The sequence below is a fragment of the Bicyclus anynana genome, chromosome 16, assembly GCF_947172395.1.
Source record: "Bicyclus anynana chromosome 16, ilBicAnyn1.1, whole genome shotgun sequence".
NCBI lineage: Eukaryota > Metazoa > Arthropoda > Insecta > Lepidoptera > Nymphalidae > Bicyclus > Bicyclus anynana.
In genome coordinates this window covers 5,163,545-5,185,488 of record NC_069098.1, presented here as the reverse complement: position 1 = coordinate 5,185,488, position 21,944 = coordinate 5,163,545, and the positions used below count along the sequence as shown (strand labels likewise).

General features: G+C 35.8%; 1 protein-coding gene across 3 annotated transcripts in view; it reads left to right on the top strand.

Moving 5' to 3' along the window:
* Nucleotides 1-1,933: 1,933 nt before the first annotated feature.
* The window catches only part of LOC112052502 (G-protein coupled receptor moody), a 71,149-nt gene continuing 51,138 nt past the window's right edge, over nt 1,934-21,944 (top strand). For 2 of the 3 annotated variants that reach the window (XM_024091609.2, XM_024091611.2), the window contains exons 1-2: nt 1,934-2,213; nt 18,638-18,722. The gene's annotated coding sequence lies outside the window, so the exon portion shown is untranslated. The remainder of the gene's footprint in view (nt 2,214-18,637; nt 18,723-21,944) is intronic. The other variant, XM_024091608.2, reaches the window with a different exon arrangement.

Genomic DNA, 21,944 nt, shown 5'->3' with positions numbered 1-21,944 from the left:
TTCTTCATCCTCTCTATGACGTTCTTCCCCCAAAAGTCCCTCGTCCTTTAAGTGTTAAATGTTTGTGTTTAGTCCATATTGTAGATTTTTATGTAAATATGTAGAATATAATAAGATTAAATTATAATATATGTTTATACTATGTAAATTATTTTAAATATTTTGTTAATATTAATATATGTTATTTGTGTTGTTATAGGTTAGGAACTAACAAAAATATTATTTAATAGTAACTATCTAGTAGATTCTCAAAATTGAACTTGTTAGCTTTCACCGAACAATCTCCTTCGTGCCTTCTCCATCTACGCGACACTGGCGAGATAAACCCAGTTGGCACAAATAAAAGCCATAAAGAAGAATTGAATTGAATTATTATACAAACTTTCATCTCTATTTCACCCCCTTCATTTTTATTTTAGGGTCAAAAGTACCCTATGTTTTGCTCCAAAGTCCCATTTACCATTATACCAAAATTCACCCGTTTAGCCCTGAAAAGGTAGGAAACAGACAGACTTTCGCATTTATAATATTAGTAAGTATAGATTGAATCAATATTTACGGAATGACGTCAGGAATACTAGGACTAACGTTCCGGAACCTGCGTTCGGAATTCAAAAATCGATAATGGGGAATTCCCCGATATGTTACGTCACTCGGAATACACGTGATTGGAATAACGGCTACAGAGGCGAGAGAACAGATCTCACGCAGCCAATACAAAGTACAAACCGGTCCCAGTGTCCTTTGTCCTTTTTAACCCCCTACGCAAAAAGAGGGGTGTTATAAGTTTGACGTGTCTGTCTGTCTGTATGTCTTTCAGTTTGTCTGTGGCACCATAGCTCCTGAACGGATGAAGCGATTATTTTATAATTACTGGACTTGTTTCTTTTCTTTTCAGTCTCTTTTTTTATTTAGTTTGCGCAGATTTTTTATTATTATGCATAGTATTACGTGAATTTAGTAGATATTATGTAGAATCAAACATGTTTTTAATCATTATTATTTTAATTTTAATGATTATATAAAAAGAGAAAGTAATTACATACATGAAGTGAAAACAATAGACAAATTATAATTGAACCGGAAGGGTGAAGGGGAACATATAAAATTAAGGAATTTAGGACAGCAATAAAAGGGGCCACACTTGTTCAAACAAAACTCAATTGACGAAGAGAAAATTTAACATTATGAATGGTACGCTACAAACATCTGTGGACACAAAGAAATTTATCTTCAAATGTGTTGTTTTGTTCTTAAATTAACAATTCTCTGTCTATTTTAGAGGTAACGTATTTTAACAGGCTGTTATAAAGCGGGATAGCGGCTTAGGAAATTTTTTTTGATTCTGTAACGATCACTATCAAAATGTTAATGATAATAAGAGAAAGCCTCGAAATAGGTACCCAGAATAAGGCCTCGTTCTCCGAAACAAAATAGGCTAACCACTGGATTAAACATAAACAGTCATTTACCAAAATGACTCAGGCAGATAACTTATAAGGAAATAAGCAGGAAGGAAGAATACAAAAAAGTGTCTCAGAGGGATAAACTTATTGACAAAATCAGCATTAACGCGAATATAGTAGCAATAACAAGTTATTAAACCATTAATTTTTAACATTTTCTATTAGATGGATATTTGCATACACTAGCTTTGCGATAGTCATTGTAAAATCCACACTCAGGTATAACTTAAGCGTTGCTTTTATGAATGAGCCTCAACCTCTCTAATTAAAGTTCAAAATCGTCTAAGTTACTAAACAAATACGCGCAAATTACAATTACAATCTTTATTCCCTTACCATTAGATTGGAATTGCAATGTACGTGCAGTAATGAATGACGCAGCCGGCATTGGACGGATGAGTCATCCGTCCCGCTCACTCGGCGCGTACAATGCGTATGCGCAAGATGCCCAACTGCGAAGTTACTCAGTTTTTGACAGTCGCAAATCTGCTTTCAATGACGAAGCACGTGTTAACGTGCAGATGAAATGTTGGCGCGAATTATTTTATCGTAAGAAACTAAACATTAGGAAGTGATTATTTAATTTTATTTGTAATGACTGAGACGTTAAAATATATACTACGTATTACTGTAGTGACAACTTTATATTACGTATTGATCAGTGTGTTTAAAGAAATCAAACGATTTATTTTGACTGGAAGTGAGAACGAGGTTTGATAACATTGGATTGTTTTAGCGTGAAAATCGGTAAGTTGTTAAATACTAGATTACTCATACTTCCTCGTGTTTCCTTAATTTCCGCATTAAAATCGAATTTTCTGCAGTACCTTCTATCCGTTTTATATATCAAAACTTATCGAGGTGGTGATTTCAAAAGTTGGGACATTTAAAACAAAAGTCTTTCATTTAACTTTCCAATCCCCTGTTCAACATCCGGGGTTGATTTCCGGTATTTTAAAGTAGGTCAGATTTGATCCTTGTTTAATCGTCTACCTGCCTTCAGTTATTCCGAAAATTAGCCCAGATGAAAAAACAGTGGCACAAATATTTAAAGACGTGCATTTTGGTTTTTATTGTTACATTTGAATTTGCGTAAACGACAAACATAAGTACAAAGACATTTTTAAGTTGAAGCTAAGTTAAAAACTTATTTGCTTGCGTAAATCATTATTTAAACAAAATTCACCGCCTTATCAATCCAGCGATTACCTAAACAACGAAGTCCAGTGTCTAGGAACCGGGTAAGGCCACCAAAAAAATTACGCTGCTTTTCGTTTCCTGTTGCTGCTTTTCTCACATTATCGAAGATTCTTATTCATACAACGATATTTTCTACTAGAGACAGGGCACTAGCGTATCAAAATTCAAAACTGAGGCGGACAAATTGGCATAAATTGTCTTTATAATTTCATTAAGTCGCATATTAAGCAACGAAAGTAATTTAAACACTTTATTACCTAAATATTGGTTACAAAGTCGAGTTGTGTGTTTGAAGTGTAAAAAATTAAACACAAAATTGTGCAAGTATAGGCTCAGTGGAGTCACTAAATTCGGATTACGTCTTTTGTGGTGATCCTGTAGGCACGTAACATATCTAAAAAGTGTTTTTCAGATAGCATGGATACGGTAAAAGTCGCCTGTATGACATTGGTACTATTATCGTGATACGCGGCAAACTTTCAAGAGTGAAACGAACTGTCACTCGCACCATCATACATGAAACAAACTGTGGTATAAAACAATTATTGTAGTCATAAACACACTCAACTACCTCTAGCGCCTACACTAAAACTAATATCTTATAAAGTAAGTGGCATTTAAGTTGCCAAAATCCAATTATTGGCTGTCGCAAGCAACATCGTCCATTGAGCTAGGTCCTACCTCTTTAACGAGTTTCGTTTTAATTACACTAAACCCTTACTTGGTCCAGTTTCCAAGTTTACATTGAAATAAAACTAGATTACAACGACAAGGGGTAGACTGACGCGAGGGAGACCTTCCTGTACGGATCTCTTTTCTGACCGTTACGACCTAATTCATTTATCCCCCAAATCTGTCTAATGTTTGAACAGTAGAAACAGGATGATTTAATCCAACTAATACTAAAAAGACGAAAGTTCTATTACTTTTTGTGTACTTTTGTTTCTTCATGTCACAAATATTTAAACTACAGATTTTACATTTATGTTCGCGTCGGAACTAAGGCGAAGAAATGTAGCTAATTGTAATTGCTTATATTGTATGACAAAATTAACTGACTAATATTTTTATTAACTGAATAATATTAATATATTTCTGACAAAATATTAACTTACTCTAAAAAAAAACAAAGAAACAGACAAAAAGATAGAGTAAAACAAAAGTGAAGTTAGAAAAGAATACGTTTCAACTTTACATTTAGAATTGTATCCTGTCGGTGATCGGAAGTCTGGATTTTTAACGTTGAGCTCACAGAACAGAAAACGCTATAGCTTTGAGCTATTGAAGCATCTAAAGGTTATGCATAGTCATTGATTGTAAACAGCATCAAAATACTTATTCTAGTCCCAGACTTTAGGGAAAACAGACCGATGGAAAATGTAGAAATGGATAAGATAATTAAATAGTCCAATGGGTAAGTATTAAACTTAAATAATCTTAACTTATCTTCCTTAAATTCAATTACAATTATTATTGTACACGTTTTGATGTGTTTGACGTTGTTGTCAATGGAGATTTGTAAACAAATCGATCGTACTATAGTAACCGACAACAAAATTTTACAGGATGTTTTTTGTGGAATTACGTTAAATTAGGAGTTTGATAATTTCTTGTTTGACCAGCGTGACAATTTTATTACATCATTTTGCTCTTAATTCAAGGAATTTTATTACATTTAGGCGTTAGCAATTTCTCTTACGATACACATTAAAATTGTAGATTTTAGCATTAAAAGACAATTTTATTATAAATAACTTATTTCAGAAAATTTTTGTTAAAAATAAAAAAAATAATCTATACTAATATTTTAAAGATTTGATTGTATCTACTGAATAGGACGGACAAAAGGATTTGAAAAATTCTTTCCATTCACCATTCATCATTAGAATCCTTCGAATACGTTATCCCTAATAAACATATGCTATATTTTATCCTTGTATTCCCACGCGAACGGAAACTATGCGGGAGAAACCGCATGGCGTCAGTAACATTCCAATGAGATAAGTAGATAAGAGAAAGGTTCTATTTTTTTGCTTATTCGTTACGATTTAACTCAAAAAGTTTTTAAAATTACATATTGTAGCTTTTGTCAGCAACGCAACAATTACCTCTAACATTGTAAAACATCAATACGCGAACACCAGCGTTTAGTAGAAGATTACTCAAACCAGGAAAATTACGCATTGTAGAGGAAACAGTCAGTCAAAAAGTGACGCGTTCGAAATGTGGTGTCGAAGGAAAATGCTCCAGATCCCATGGACCATCCCATCTATTTATAACCCAAGCCAAAACAGGGGTATCTACCATCTGCCTAAAGCAAATCCTTGAGTACTTCGGACACATTGCCAGAAAAGACGGAGATAATCTTTAGAAACTGATAGTCACTGGCAAAGTGGAAGGAAAGAGGTTGCAAGGCCGCAGCCCGATGCGTTGGTCTGATCTGATCCGCACCACATTGGAGTCCACAGTCTACAATGCTATCCGGGTGGCCGAAGACACCCTCATATACAAGGAACACGACTGAAGGAAGAGGAAATAAATATTGTGACAAAAATTTTCAAAAAAACATTGTCATACTAATTGTATCTTCGACAGTCAATACACACATAATGCTGGATTTTTATTACCAAATACGTTTGAGCCACGACATGCAAGCTATCGCTTTAAGTCCCGGACAAGATGGTCTAGCACTTTTGCAAATTTTAATTCCATTATAATTCCTCTCAATATTTATTTATTCTATAGACGTAAGTACGTTAGCCGTTGTTGTCAATAGAGAATTTAAAACATGACAGCTATGTATGGACCTATTTTAAATCTTCCCAGGAAAAAGTCTAATACCATAATTACATAAACGAAAATAATTATTTTAATGGCACACCGAGATACATAACAACCTTGCAGAAGGTAAGAAAACTGAAAATACCTCTCACCCACATAGGTAACCTAGGTTAGGTTACTTAAAATATTACCTTTTTTGGAAGTCGGTTAAAAAGTAATGCTCAGTCACTTTAAACACACCAGTTTACATTGTAATGAAACTGGTTGGATGGCTGGATTACAGAGGGGACGTGGAGCATGAAATGAGGTTATGTACGTATGTAGGTACACCAATAAATAACGACCTACCTCTCCATTGCCGGCACTCAGTTCCGCGTGACTGGTGGCATAAGCACCTCATACTTGTACACCATTATACATATAAACTTGGTGATTTTTGGGGTCGGAAAATAGTAGTATTTGGCTAAAAAACATTAAAACTTATCAACATATATTATAGGACTCAAAAGTGATTACAAATATAAGAAAACTAATGTTGAACAAAGATTATAATTCACAACACTTGTCAGACAACTTAATTAACAAATCAAACTGTAACCAAAATAAGACCCTAGAATGGCAGAGAATGACCTTGAGTGGAGTCACGCACTTGTGAACGAGTGTGTAGGGTTAAAGGATCCTTTGACTGATATCAAACACTCCCCTTTTCCACTCAAGTCACTCTCCCCGCCTATGCCAAGTAACCCAGTTGGACGGCTCGAACGCCACGAGCACACTGAAGCCAACACGAGATCGAGCGACGTCACATCCGTCACAGACTTCTATTTCCTACACTGTTTATTAACAACATGTAAATTTAAAAGCGGCTAACGCGGCGATAACACATATTTGGTTTGATGGTATAATGGTTGTAGCTTCAGCTATGGCTAATTATTACCAACCTACCAACGAAGAAGTACCGCCAAACTAACACTAGGTACATGGCAGGCCAGTATCTTTTTTTTCTTGTCTGGGAGTTAAAATATCCCTCCGGACTTCTGCCGGCTAATCGGCAGTGCATGTCCGACTTGCATACACAAAAAAGGTACATACCTGGCCAGGAGTATCTTTTCTTGTCTGGGAGAAAAATATCCCTCCGAGGGCCTAGTGGCAGTTTGATACTGTTACTATTACGTTAACGTAAACGCTAATTTCTAAGGAATTGAAACAGCGCCATCTAGTGGCACTAAGCACAATTGATTCAATTCCATATACGTCAACGCAATAGTAACAGTATGAAAATATTGAAAACTCCCACTAGGCGCACATGACTTCTGCCGGCTAATCGGCAGGGCATGTCTGACTTGCATGGACAAAAATAACCGCCCCTGTACTCACGGAAGCACGGAACGGCTCTAACCCCCCGGTGACGCCGCTGAGGTCCCATAAGGAGCCTACGGCACTTACACAATCAGAAAAAAAAAAGGAACGGCTCTTTTGTTCTGTCTCTTTTTCCTCTCTTCTTATCTTCGTGGTTCGGAGAATTTGGGAGTATTTCTGCCACTGCTCCTCGCTCGACAGCATACGTAGCATAAGGTTTCTCGCGTTTACCCCCTCGCTAGTTCCTTCAGCGGTTGCTCTTCGATCTGTGTTACCTGGGTAGGTATTTAAAAACTCCGTGCCTAGGGGTATCTTCTTCATTGCAGAAATAGCAGCTCTCTTGCGCTTTCCGAATGGCGAAGAGGTGAACCAGCGGTCTAGCTCTCCCTGCTGCCTCTTGTGCCACTTTATAAGATCCGGGATCATAGCACTCTTAACCGCTCAACTATCCCAGCCGATCTTACAAACACTTCTAAATGCCCCCCTCTATTTAAATATAGGCGCCCCATATAGGTTGACGGAGATAGCCACTGATGTGAACATCCTTCCAGGATCTGGACCATTGAAACCCGCTACCTCCTAAAATCACCACAGTCCAAACTACATAATTGGCTATTGTACTTATCTATATCAAACTTCATAAAATGTGGTATTATCTAGCTATCTCGTTCTGTTGAGTAACTAGACGACTCAAAAAATTGATTCAATAGATCCAGAGATTACCCCCTGCATATAATACCACAGACAATTTACCACTTACCACTTTATAATATTAGTATCTATCACACTAATATTATAAAGGCGAAAGTTTGTGTAAGTGTGTATGTTTGTTCCTCCTTTACGCTGCGGCGACTGATGTGATTTGGCTGAAATTTGAAATATAAATAGATTTAACTCTAGATTAACACATAGGCTATTTTTCATCCCGGAAAAATTCATGGTTCCCGTGGGATTTGTGATAAACTGAATTACACGCGGACGAAGTCGCGGGCGGTGTGGTATATTAATAAGCGAGAATTTCCGCCAAACGATGACCTTTGAGAAGAAGGTAAACGATAACGTAATAGGAGAAATTAACATATCCACAAACAGTTTAGGGTTAACCGATAATATTAATTACCCGCTGGAGCCTACCCGAATCAAGCGGTACGAAGGTTTAGTGCGCTCCTTGAGACGTGAAGAGCATGGCTTATTTGGAACGACAGTCAAATCTATCCTTTAATACAAAGAGCTAAGCTATTTACGCAATGTACGTAAGTCCTACTAGTACTATATTTAAAGTGTAGTAATTTATAGTGTGAGAGCTGTGAATATGCCCAGTGAATATGCCCCTGCCTCTGATTCTGGAGGGTGTGGGTTTGAATCCGGTCCAGGGCATGCACCTCCAAGTTTTCAGTGGTGTGCATTTTAAGAAATTAAAAACCACATCCAAACATCGTGAGGAAACCCGCATACCAGATAATTTTCTGCGTGTTTGAAGTCTGCCAATCCGCATTGGGTCAGCATGGTGGACAATTGGCCTAACCCCTCTCATTTTAAGAGGAGACTCGAGCTCAGCAGTGAGTCGAACATGGGTTGATAACAAATTTATAGTGTACTAGCGGATCCCGCGACATCGTCCGCGTGAAATTTAGTTTTTCACAAATCCCTCGGAAACCAAGGATTATATCTCCAAGGATGAAAAAGCCTATCCAGAGTAAAATCTATTTTCATCCCACATTTCAGCCAAATGGGTTCAGTAGTTGTAAGAGTAACAAACAACCAAACAAACATCCATACAAACTTTCGCGTTTATAATATTAGTAAGAAGATAGGTGATAGCATAGCAGACGCATTCTAAAATTAATAATTTGTTTATTAATAGATCCCCTAAGTATGTAATTTTTTTTTATTTAAAATTTCAAACTTATTCTTAATTCAAGAGATAATGAAAATATATTATTTATTTATATACCTATGGAAAAAGTGAACCGTAAAACTATAAATCGTAATGGATCCTAAATTGTCATTTCAAATTATAAATGGTGCAAGAAAAAAATATGAGTAAGTATATCGCAATATCTTTCTTAATGTACATATGAGATAATAATTAATGTATTTTGTGCTTATACCAAATTACTTATTAACGTTTGCTATGAACATTAATCCTATCATAGTGAGGTAATAAAAATATTATATGTAAAAATATTATAATATTTATTAAGTATAAAACTACTTTATGGTTTATCTTATAAAGCCACGGTTTAGATTTTATGGGTTACGGAAGTCTGGAGCGGAAAAGAAATAATGGTCCATAAAACAAGTTAAAGTTAGACAAATCTTTTTAGGGTGGGCCTAAACTATAATGTACACTGTGCATTGGAGTGGAACATAATATGAAGACATTTGAATCACTAACAAAAGTGCATCCGCATTTTCTTACAGTACAATTTCTTACATTTTACATTCTTAATAATATTATAATCTAAGATTATTCGTAGCACAAATGCACACTTTGTGCTTGTATAGTGTCTATAAATTAGCACAAGATATTTTATATTCGTTATTCTTTTTTAACATCAACGCGTCCTATCGTCGCGTCGTTCGCTTCATTTTTTTTTTATTCTTTACAAGTTAGCCCTTGACTACAATCTCACTTGATGGTAAGTGATGCAGTCTAAGATGGAAGCGGGCTAACTTGTTAGGAGGAGGATGAAAATCCACACCCGTTTTGGTTTCTACACGGCATAGTACCGGAACGCTAAATAGCTTGGCGATACGTCTTTGTCGGTAGGGTGGTAACTAGCCACGGCCAAAGCCTCCCACCAGCCAGACCTGGACTAATTAAGAAAATCTTAATCTGCCCAGCCGGGGATCGAACCCAGGACCTCCAATAAATCCACCGCGCATACCACTGCGCCACGGAGGCCGTCAAAACTCAAATAACAAAGTATGTAATAATATTATACATCGCAGTATTAGTGCTAGTATACTTAGTTATTTAGTATGTATTATAATAAAGATAGTAAGCAAAAGATTCATATGAATATAATATCTTCTATGATCACTGAATAGTGAATATTACTAATTAATATGCCACATAATTCTTTAGAAACTGTCCAGTTTACAGCTAAAATAACAATTTCCAGGGAATGATTAATTAATTCAACAATTTCCGTGATTCTACGTACAACTAAAGTGTCTCATCTTAAACCGTTTCTAATAATAATTTATCAATATAATATGTCTGCGAGAATACCATAGTACTTGCTATAAAACTGGTTCGCAATGCAAGATTGTCGGTCTTACCGGAATTTTCAGAATACGTTCGTAAAAATCTCCATATAGGTATGTAATTTTCAATAAAATAGCTATACTTAAATAGCAATCTATACTAATATTATAAAGCTGAAGAGTTTGTTTGTTTGTTTGTTTGATTGAACGCGCAAATCTCAGGAGCTACTGGTCCGATATGAAAAATTCTTTCAGTGTTAGATAGCCCATTTATCGAGAAAGGCTATAGGCTATATATTATCCCAATATTCCTACGGGAACGGGAACCACGAGGGTAAAACCACGCGGCTTCAGCTAGTACAGTAATAAATATAATATATATAAATTATAATAGGTAAGTACATTAATGTAGTAATGTATTTAAGAAATAAAATAAAATGAAATGTATTAATTAAGTAGCTACTTTGAAATTCAACCTATTGGCAGTATTTACTAACATATTTTTAAAAATATATATTTCAAATAATATTTACTTATAGGTAATTTAAAACCATAAAGTTAATATTTTTTTTAATGTGCCAAAACTTTCAAGTTCAAAATAGAAAAGTTATTAAAACACACGCAGTAGGTAGGTAAAAAAAAATATTATAAGTAAAAAAACTAAATATATTTAATATTTTGTGCTTTTTTTCTGTAAATAATACTGAATTAATAATACATTATAATAAATAGGTACCTACATTATGTAGAAGTAACTAGATATTAAAAAATTCAATATATTTAATTTAAAAAACGCACTTAATTTAAATCCACCTCTATAGGTGCCGAAAAGAGCTTTCTACTATTTATGGATGTTTTTTTCTAACAAAAATTATATCACACACTCACCCAAGGCCGAAATGTAAGCGCGGCACATGGGAATTTGCTAGAATTGGGTCGTTCCTCACGTATGGATGGCGTGTTGAAAAAAATTGAATTTGTAACACTATCTATTCATCTATATGTTTATAAGTATGGGACTCACATAATGTAAAACGTTTTTCACATAACAACTCCTCAATTCTCTATAGGTAGTCTGTAAGATCTAGCAAATGGACTGAACGTTAAGTATCTAATTAGGTATCAGGTGAGATTGTAGTCAAGGGCTAAACTTGTAAAGAATAAAAAAAAAACCTTAACATCTGATAGTGTTTGTTATAGAATTTAATACATTACCCTACCACCAACCCGATATGGTAAAGTGACGGTCTAACTACCTCATCCCCTCCTTTATGGAGGTAGGTCTAGCCCTATATCTACTGTGCCTATAGTGGCCTTTTAAAATAAGCTGATAATGATGAATATGACATATACTTAGATGACTGTAAGTAGTTCTAATACAGTGGTACTTAATTCATCATCATCACCATCATCGTTATTAACAGACGATTGACGTCCACTGATAGACACAGGCATCTTTGGACTTTGAAACACGACACTCAGCGGATGATGGAGCGAGCTATGCTTAGAGTTTCTCTGCGTGATCGAATCAGAAATGAGGAGATCCGCAGAAGAACCAAAGTCACTGACATAGCTGATAGCTCAGCGAGTCGCGAAGCTGAAGTGGTAATGGGCAGACCACATAGTTCGAAGAGCCGATGGACAGTGGGGTCCCAAGGTGCTGGAATGATACTTAATTAACTTATTGCAAATAAGTAAATAATTCACAAGCATACGTATCTAGTAAGTACAAGATACGAGTTGTGTTGTATAAGTACTTAGTGTAAATGGAAAAGCTAACCCCATGGGTAAATATCGACCTAGAACGTCAGCTACTGTGGCTTATTTGAGTATTCTCTTTACACTGTAGAAAGCGGCACGTCCTATGTTAATTAAATTTAAAGTTATGCAAATATTCAATAATTAGTGAAAATTTAAATGAATATTAAAATATAATATTTCTGAAGAATATGTGAAATTAGAACAGGATTGATTGATTGATTTTTTTGATGTAAAAATGGAGTATGGTTCTTTTATGCACACAGCCATATGTTGTACGTGATTACGTGTAAGTATCTTTTTCGTCTTCTTTAAGTCCTTTGGGGCCGTATCACGTGAGCAGTTATTTACCCACCCCCCCTCTCCATTGTCGGCAAAATAAGCAAAGTGTAGCTTTCCAATAGTGAAAGAATTTTTCAGAGCCTTTTCAATGCATAGAAACAATCAAATTTTTCCTCTTTTTAAGAGTGTGCAATATGTCATTTGGTGGTTACAAATGGCTCTGGATCTCAGATTCTGGAAAAGTTAGGGTCCTGATATTTGGGTAAATGATATTTCAAAGTGTTAGCTTCGTTATGACTATACAAAATACACAATATGTTAAACTTTTTTCGATAGTTTAGTTTTTTGAAAAATACATGTTTTGCTCACATTTTGCTTTCAATCTCAGGAAAAGCAATCGTCAAAATTAGGTATATATCTTGAACATGGCCATTTTGTTTTTCGTTATGTTGTTTAATTTACTTGCAATTAGGTAAAAATGGTTTTGGCGCTCACGTCATAAAATTTGCGTCGCGCGTCAATCGCTACGTGAAAGTCATGTCGGCGTCTCGTTTGCGCTTCGAATTTTATCCATATCGTACCGACGCGCTGCGCGCTCTTAATATTAGTATAGATAGATAGATCAGACTACGCTATAGGCGAAATTATATTTGTCTATCGTGTCGTATCATGACGCATCAGAACAGAATCGGTATCATACATTTTGTATGCGACACATCAGAAGCCATCACGACATGTCACAACACATAAGTGTAAACGTTGCCATACAGAATGTATGATACTTATTCTGTTCTGATGCGTTACGCCACGACACGTCAGACAAATACCTAAAAATCCGGATTTAGCCCTTCCTCATTCATTATTATCAATTAACATCTGACAGTTACCATTACTCAAAAGATCACGTCAAGCCTCATTGGAACACGTGGTTGGTGACTTGTGTGGTGTGGTGTTCAAATATCATATTAATTAATTAAAAAAAAATTATAAATATAAATTGAATAAAAATATTGAACAATTAATTAATTAATTAATTATAAATTTAATATTAATAAAAATATTTAACAATTGATTAATAAATAATTTTTACATATTTTTATTAAATTTTACGGAATTTACGGAATTAGAATAATTATCAATTATTAATAATTATTTTTTTTAATAATTAATTATTAAAATTTACTATTAAATTAATAATTATTAATTAATTTATAAATTAATAATTAGAATTATTATTAATAATAATTATAATTAATTTATTATTTATTAATTATTAATTATTTATTAATTATTAATTATTATAATATTTCCGTAATTCGGACGAAACGTAACAGTCCGAATTTCAAAAAATTTTTAAAATAAATCGTTATTTCCATGTACATGTTTCTACAACGTCACACTAAAATAACTATACCTTCCATAAGAGAAACTCGTGAGCGCGATTTGAACGACCTACAGCGCCATCTATCGACTCACTTGTATCCCGTATATGAAAATATCTCATATTTATTTATTTTTTTTATTCTCTGCAATCTCAATCTCAGGTAAGTGATGATGCAATCTAAATAGAAGCGGGATAACTTGGTAAGAGTAGGATGAAAATCCACACCCATTTCGGTTTCTACATGACATTGTAATAGAACGTTAAATTGCTTGGCGTACGTCTTTGCTGGTAGGGTGGTAACTAGCCACGGCCGAAGCCCCCCACCAGCCAGACCTGGGCTAAATAACGAAACTTCAATCGGCTTAGCAGGGGATCGAACCCAGGACCTCCGCCTTGTAAATCCACCGCGAACACCACTGCGCCACGGAGGCCGTGTAAATAGATTTATGGAGAGATGCCTGTAGCGCTATTCTGTAACGATGTTTTTACCCAAATGCAGGTAGAGTTATTTATGTTTTTCGCGCGTATCTTGTATGTATGTAGGTATTTAATATTCTTTATTATTATTCCTTACCTCATATCTTCCAAACCGGCTGAACTGATTTACGTAATTAAGATATCGTTAGACTAGCTGACGCCGCGCGGTTTCACTCGCGTGGTGCACGTTCCCGTAGGAATACGGGGATAATATAGCCTATAGCCTTCCTCGATAAATGGGCTATCTAACACTGAAAGAATTCTTCAAATCGGACCAGTAGTTCCTGAGATTAGCGCGTTCAATCAAACAAACAAACAAACAAACTGTTCAGCTTTATAATATTAGTATAGATTTCTCTTAATAACCCAAGTGTTCTTATATAAGTAAAGTTAAAAAAAAAAAACTAAAACGACGACTGTGAAACGCTATAGATTCGACGAGGTAAAAAAAAATTCGAATCGAATTATATATTGCGATATATTGATATTAAAATTGCCCTATATATAATTCGATTTAAATGAATATCTTACGAGATATCGCAGTTTTTAAATAACATCACAGCACGTATTTATTTTATTAACAAATTTTTAAAACTGTAACTTTAAAAATGAAGGACTTGCCATACAAACTTTCAACCCCTATTTCACGTTCGTCTTATTTTATTTTCGCAATAAAATGTATCCTATAAGCTTCTCCATATTATGGTCTCAAGCCGAGCAAAAGTTTTATTTGAATTCATTCAGTAGTTTCGGCGTGATGCCCGAATAACAAAAAAACACGGACAGACAGACAGACAAAAAATCGAAAAAAAAATATTTTTTGCTTCAGTATCGATTAAATAATGCCCCCCGACAAAAATTTTAAACATCTTCAATGTACAGAATGTACGAAATGTACCTGTTACAGTTTTATTATAAGTTCTAGATGGCGCTAGTAGTACGTTATGCCACGGTAACGTTTAATGTTACAAATGGTATTAGTAAAATCTCAAATTGCGAATTAATGTATAGAATTTGACCAGTTTTAACCTATCTATCTATATATATAAAAATGAATAGCTGTTCGTTAGTCTCGCTAAAACTCGAGAACGGCTGAACGGATTTATCTTATCTTGGTCTTAAAATGTTCGTGGAGGTATAGGAAAGGTTTTAAAGGTAAGAAAAATTAGTATAATTGCCGGGAAAACCATAAAAACAACTCTTTTCTATTTCCCATACAAACGTTTAAGATTCAAGCGGTAGGGGTAGGGTAGGGGTAGAGTAGGGATAGGGTAGGGGGGGTAGGGTAGAGGTATAGAAGGGTAGAGTAGGGATAGAGAATAAGTGCACTTATGTCAAAACGAAGCTTGACCGAGTCCGCTAGTATAAGTGTAGATATAGATTTAAGTATAGATATAAATAATTATTTATCTGAATTAAGGTAGTAGAATACGTTCTCAAGTGATAAATCAAACTGGTATCCGTTAGCATATCTTAGTATTTACGATACGCCTAGCCTTTTCACACTATTCTTGTCGTACTTTCTAAGATAACCTCGACATATCTTACATATTTGAACTATCTTACAAATGCTCAAGAGTCATAAATAAACCGGAATAATATTATAACAATTAGTCACACGTTTTATCACAAAGGTCGAAACCTTGTCATTGTATTAATAGATTCATTTCATTTACGATCATTAATTGCGGTCATATCACCTGTGGCTGTCTTTCACCTAATCATAAACTAACTTTATTGTTGGGTTCGGTTTTCACCGGGTTTTCTTGGCAAAAAAAACTCAGTAGCAGTCTGGAGTTGAAAGTTTATGTTATCAGGTCTGGCTGGTGGGAGGCTTCGGCCGTGGCTAATTAACGCCGAATGTATCATAATTTTTTGACGTGACAACGTCTTATAATTCGATGGATTCCGGCTGCACATTCGAAAAAACAAAACTAGAAAAATGTTTGGAAATGACATATTATGCTATCGACAGGTCACGTGATCAAGATCTGTCATAAGAAAGAAGGCCTGACCCTGATAACAAAGTAATTGTATTGGATCAATTATTTACCTTAAACTCACCAACCCGCATTGATGCTGCGTGGTGGGTCAAGGTTTTAATCCTCAGTACTGTAAACTGTAGCACAATAAATGTAGTGAGAATATTATTAGCATACAGATATAAATAGCCTCAATAGCTCAGTGGTAAAGGGGAATCATCACCGAGAGGTGGTGGTTCGATCCCTGCCCGCTGTTCTACTGTGAATGTTCTGTGAAATCTGTGAATCTTAAAATATTAATTAATATTCGTTACTTTGTAATTTTCTGACGTCAATTTGTACTAAGAACTTAGGAGTGATGTGTTAATTACATAAACAAACACTAAGCCACATGTAATATAATCTATTGTATAAGTAGGTACTTGAAAAGTATTTAAATATTCAAAATACAAAAGCTTCTTTGTATTTATAAGCTCGTTGAGAGAGATAAACTCCGGGCATATTCTTGCAAATTCATTTGCGTAAAATTTATTTTGTTCATTGTAGTATGCTAATAACGATGAAGTTTTAAACTATAGGCATAGCATGCAACCAACGACAGACGAGAAATAGACAAAATGTCGACCAATGGCGACGGAGTTGTTTCGTCCCAACGCAATTATAGAGAAAGCTGTGTTTCCACTATTGGTAGCATGTTAGGCTTTAGGTTTCGTGTGTAGTTTCCACCATCATTCATTCATCATCATTCATCATTCATCAGCCCATTTTTATTGACCCTAAAATAAGATCTTCCTTAATTTAAACGAGGGGGGATTTTGAGCTTCTACACAAAAGTTCTTATAAATGTTGATTTTTTCAAGCTTCATTTTCGTAAACATCATACAGATTTCATATCCAAAGCGCTTATAATGGAATCCTACATGGAATCCTGAAACAAACGTATTTATACATACACTAAAATTTACATATTTTCCGTATGCTCCTGCAATATTTAAGTAATTTAATTTTGTACAATCCGCAGTTATGAGACGAAATCCTCATTGTTAAAATTTTTATAGTCTAATAATTTTACTGTTGTATTGTAAGTCATGGAGTTTATCATTATTTTTTGTTAAACCTACTAAGTAATGCTATATTCATGCTAATTTATTTAATTACATTTATTTTTTATTTTTATTAACTCTAAGTTACTAACATAACTTTATAATAAAATGATTCTGTTGGGCCTCTTGGGTCGGACTGTGTCATATTAGGAGGTTTTTCTCTCTGAGAAATTGTCACTAACAGCCCTGAGTTAGGCAAAGCTGTAAAAATTATTGACATCAGTAAGCCTAACATGTGACCAAGTGAAGAGAAATAGACAAAATGTCGTCCTATAGCGGCGGGGTTGTTCCAGGTCCATTTATTTCGTCCCAACGAAACGTCTTTCGTTTCGATAGCGGTGTTTTCGGTTGCACCGCCTTTGGTTTAAATTCGTCTATTCCTATTCATGAGATTATTTCGTTGGTCGCGTTTTAGCAATACAGACGATGTAACTTGTGAAGAGAAATAGACAAATGTCAACCAATAGCGGCGCAACCGGAAATACTGCTCTCTTTCATTGCGTTGGGACGAAAGAGATGGGACTGGGACTAGTCCGCCGCCATTGGTCGACATTTTGTCTATTTCTTTTCACGAGATTATCTCGTTGGTCACATGTTAACACTACAGATGACGTATCTCGTGAACAGAAATAATGAAAATGTTAACAAATAGCGGCGCAACCGCAAATACCGCCCTCTTTCACTGCGTTGGGACGAAATAGATGGGACTGGGACTAATCCGCTGCCATTGGCTGACATTTTGTCTATTTCTCTTCACGAAATAATATGTCGTTGGTCGCATGCTAGACCCACTGATAATCACCGTTAGTCCAACGTATTGCTAGCGTGGTGGCATTAATAAATTAAAAATATCTCATAAACATCGTGTGAGGTTTTTACAAAGACCGCATTATTGCACGGTGACTATAAACTTGGCAAGACGTCCATGACTTACTACTTAAGGTATGTGAGTATTGTGCGACATAGGAACATATTATACGACAAACTGTGTGTGCTCCATGACTTATCATCAAGTCAGTGAGTCAGGGTCACGAAATATTAAAAGATAAATAAGGGTTTATACGTTCTTCTACGCCGGTTTCCCACAAGAGACACTTAGGGTGCTCTTCAACCAGAGATGTGCTATGCAGCTATGCTATGATGATGTGAAACCTACGCTACAAAAATACGTGACCGTTTCCACCAATACTAGCTGTGCGATGCACATGCGAAGATACGATAGCTACCCACTTGTGACGACCCATGGTAGGTATTCATAGCACGCATCCTTCCATTTATAAACATATCTTAATTGAATCTGTTTCCACCAGTACTAAGCTATGTACACCAATGAATATTATTGGTGGATATCAAACGTATCCATAGCAACGTAGCGTAGCACATCTCTGGTGGAAGTGCACCCTTAAAGTGTCATTCCGTCTCCCCACGTTCTTCCAGCTCAGGACACAGGCAGAGAATTAAAACATTAAGGAGCTTGCAGCAAATGCACAATCAGAAAGAATGACGTGTCAACATCTAATTGCTAAATTCCAATGTATAATTTAGAATTTCACAAATTATAATAAGTTACCTACTTACCACCTACTAGAAAACGTGAGCATAGAGTTCATATTTTTTTTTTCACTATTTCAGATTTTGGAATAAACCCTCAAGTTTAGCCTCGAACGGCATGAAGAATCGTTAAACGAGTACGAGACTATCAAATACAACAACACAGGTTGGTAATAGATTAAAAAATATTTTTTTGTGTTAACTCTTCTTTAATTATCCCCCTATACGAATATTATAAGGAGGTAAAGTTAGTGGTATTTTACTTTATTAAATGTGATATTACTTTACGATTTTTACTGTCCTATTATTTACTTAGTAAATATTATTATGGATATACCTAATATACTAAATAATAACCATTGTATTTCTATGCGACCGTAAGGGTTTTTCTGTACCTACTAGAGCTTACACGGAAATAAGATCGTCAGCATCGTTTTAACTGTTCTAAAAGCGCTGAGCTTAAAAATACAGATATATCTACCTAATTTATTTTGAAAGAGAATAAAAAAAATATTATATTAGGATATATATAATACAAACTAAATACTTTATGTACACCACACTACACTACCACAATTTTGACGAACTCAATGACATCTCATTTAAAATCCGTCTAGCCGTTTGGGCTGAAGAGCGTGCCAAAGAAATGGATATACATACACAGGCTCTAAAAACATTACCCTCCTGACGCACACGGATAAAAAGATATCAAGACGACACAATAGCCAAGGTTCATATGACATGGTAGCTAGCTGACAATTAGGGCTAATTGTGGATCATTGGGCCATAGTCCACAATGCGGGCCGCGACGATTACGTGGATCACTTTAACTTGATGACCACTTTAGTGTCTGTTAGTATGAATAAGGCACTAAGTCTAGACCAGGCTACTATTAGCCTAATTTATTATTTGCCACAAAAATATGTACTCGTTTAACTGGGACAGAAGGCGTGTTGCTGGAAGATATCATTATCTAAGGATACGCCATAGTTAATTTTTTTCTGCAATACCTACTATTTTATGAACTTTGTTTTTATGAATTGTGTTTTTTTATTGTAAAATACATACAACCCTAAATTTTGATCCATCTACAATCAACCTGTATTTGTTAATAGTGATAATTTAAAAAAGTTTGCCGAGTCAGCTATCTCATATTCTTTATGTGCCAAAAGCTTCTTTGTTAATATACAACCAATCAGTCTGTAAATAAACGTTGTCAGAGATACATGAACGAAATAGAAAGAAAATATCGTTTTCAATCGCGTAGTTCCCGTGCCAGTGAGAGTACGGGGATAAAATATAGCCTATGATACTCAGAAATAACGCGACTTTCTAGTGGTATAAGAATTTTCTAAATCGGTTTAGCAGATCCAGATTTACCCTTTACAATACCACAAACTTTACCTCCTTATAATATTAGTATGAGAGCCGTGATAGCCCAGTGGATATGACCTCTGCCTCCGATTCCGGAGGGTGTGGGTTCGAATCCGGTCTGGAGCATGCACCTCCAACTTTTCAGTTGTGCGCATTTTAAGAAATTAAATATCACGTGTCTCTAACGGTGAAGGAAAACATCGTGAGCCTGCATTCCAGAGAATTTCTCAATTCCCTGCGTGTGTGAAGTCCGCCAATTGGGCCAGCGTGGTGGACTATTGGCCTAACCCCTCTCATTCTGTGAGGAGACTCGAGCTCAGCAGTGAGCCGTATATGGGTTGATAGCGAGGTAATATTAGTATAGACGAAAAATTCACTATCAGTGTGCTTAAACAGCAAATTTAGGTGAACTGAATGACCTGATAAGTGGATCATAATATCTTAAGTCAACATTACTTAGAATTGTCGTTTACTGGTTTACTGTAAAGTGATTCAAGTATTGAATGATATTTGTCATAATATTATGTAAATTGTCGTAGTTATTTACCTGTTTTATTCTGGAATGTTTTGACTTGAAAGTGAGGTGCACTAGTCGTGGGTGTTACGAACGAAGTTGCTAAGCTATCATCAAATGGTGTAGATGATTTATACCTTCAGAGCTAAGCAAAGTAATGCCCATCCCTTATCGACGCTTTGTTAGTTAATTTGTCGTCTATAACTACTGAATCCAATGCATCTTGAAAATATTTTTGACGGCCTCCGTAGCGCAGTGGTATGCGCGGTCGATTTACAAGCCGGAGGTCCTGAGCTCGATCCCCGGCTGGGCCGATTGAGGTTTTTTAATTGGTCAAGGTCTGGAGTTGGTGGTTTGTTGGGAGGCTTCGGCCGTAGCTAGTTACCACCCTAATGACAAAGAAGTACCACCAAGCGATTTAGCGTTCCGGTAGTGTATAAACCGAGAGGGGTCTGAATTTGTATCCTCCTCCTAACAAGTTAGCCCGCTTCCATCTTAGATTAGGTACATCATCATTTACCATCAGGTGAGATTGTAGTCAAAGGCTAAGTTGTAAAGAATAAAAAAAAAATTGATAGAAAATGTTTTCATTTGATAGGCTATATTTTATCCCCATATTCCAGGAATGGGAAAAACGCGGGTGCCGCCGCGTGGGATTCGCTAGTTGTGTACTTATACCTAAATTTAATCTTCCTGTTTTCCTCATAACAATAAATATTCAAAATTTCCTTCGCCGTCGAGTAATTCCTGTTCTGATTGCAATAAATTTAGCCAAACAAGCAGGAAGTTACAACGATTTGTAACGGAATCTATCCTTTAGGGAAGTCGACATATTAATTTACCTGCAAATTTTACGATGCCATCGACCCACTTCTTATATTGAGTATTGTATACCTCACGTTCGCGACTTCGTCTGCGTAAAATGTTTTATCTGGTTTACCTTTTTTTATTCTTTACAAGTTGACTACAATCTCACCTGATGGTAAGTGATGATGCAATCTAAGATGGAAGCGGGCTAACTTGGTAGGACTACGATGAAATCCACGCTCCTTTTCGGTTCTACACGATATCGTACCGGAACACTAAATCGCTTGGTGATACGTCTTTGTCGGTAGGGTGGTAACTAGCCACGGCCGAAGCCTTCCACCAGCCTACTTTATTGAAACATAGGTAGTTATTTCATGCGGCTATTGCTTGGCAACTTCGTACGTAACACTCCCGATGTTCCGCGCGGGCCAGGGGGCGTGTAGCGATGAATGAAAAACCCACGACATATTCACGTCACTTTCCCTCACGCAAGATTTCACACCCGCGCAGTCTTTCCCCCTGTCACCCGCATAGCAAGGAACTTGCCAGACTTTAAGTAGAGTAATTGAAATTGTCACGTAACGAAAAATATCTGATCTCGAATAAACAAACCTTGGCACCACACTTTGCTTAATCCACACATGGAAACCGCGTGAAAACGAATTAAGTAGGTAGGTCCAAAATTATCGCGAG